The following is a 1,029-nucleotide window of genomic DNA, read 5'->3' as shown; positions in this document are numbered from 1 at the left end:
CCAATTGTGTCTACGCGCTTCGGCGTTTGCAGCGGCTTCAGCTTTCTTATTGTTGTTAGCTTTGGCTATCCCAGCAGCTCCACCAGCAGTTGCACCGGCTGCAGCTAAACCAGCAAAGATTAAAGGTAAGAAAGGTAAAAATCCACCTTTTTTAGTTAAATTCTCATCAATTCTTTCCAAGTCTATATCGTCTCTGACTTTGCAATGTTTGTATTTATCGATAATTTTTTGGGTTATATGCACTTTTTTACCGTTGTAAGTTATTAGAGTCGGCGAATTCGTTTCCATAGCTTCTATTATTTTCATCACTAAAGTTTCTGGTTTCATTTTTAAAGGGTGTTTTTTTATTCAATTCTTATCATTCTTCTATCTGATATTTTAATCAAATGTTTTGCTTCTTCCAGCAATAAACAGTAGCCGGTCACATCTCCTTGTGTTTTATCGATGTGAATATTTATGTTTACCCCTGTTTTGAAAAGACCTTCTTGATGAGCTGACAGATCGAAACAAAAGATTGGATGATTGAGTGAAAAATCTGTGTATTCAAACTGAGGCGTATTTCCAAACAATTTGCACATGTTTTTATAGTTTCTGTACAATTCGTTGTAATCTTTTTTGGAAGGATCAATTGTCAAAGGTTGATTGGGATAATTATCGTTGTTCAATCTGACTTGAACTTTGCGAATGATGGGATCTTGAGTATGGTTCAATGCCACTCTGAAAATGTTGTTGTTGTTTGTCTGAGAGTCTGGCAAGTTTTTGAAACCGACCATTAGATATCTCGCTGGTTTGACGGTGTTGGTAATTGGCCACGTGGTGGATTCTCCCGTTAAAGTCATGCTACCTACCGTGTTACGACGAAGAAAAGCAATTTCGATGTCTTTGGTTAAAGAGTTGAATATTCTCGTTTCCACTTCTACGGAAGGAGTGATTACCGGTATGTAAAGTTGGATATTCGTTATTTCCAATTTTGCGTCAGAGTTGTTTTCACCAAAGAATATCTTGTTGTCGTGATTTCTCTTGCAAATG

The sequence above is a fragment of the Lottia gigantea genome (assembly GCF_000327385.1).
Source record: "Lottia gigantea unplaced genomic scaffold LOTGIsca_104, whole genome shotgun sequence".
NCBI classification, from domain to species: Eukaryota; Metazoa; Mollusca; class Gastropoda; family Lottiidae; genus Lottia; species Lottia gigantea.
Note: the sequence above shows the minus strand (reverse complement) of the source record.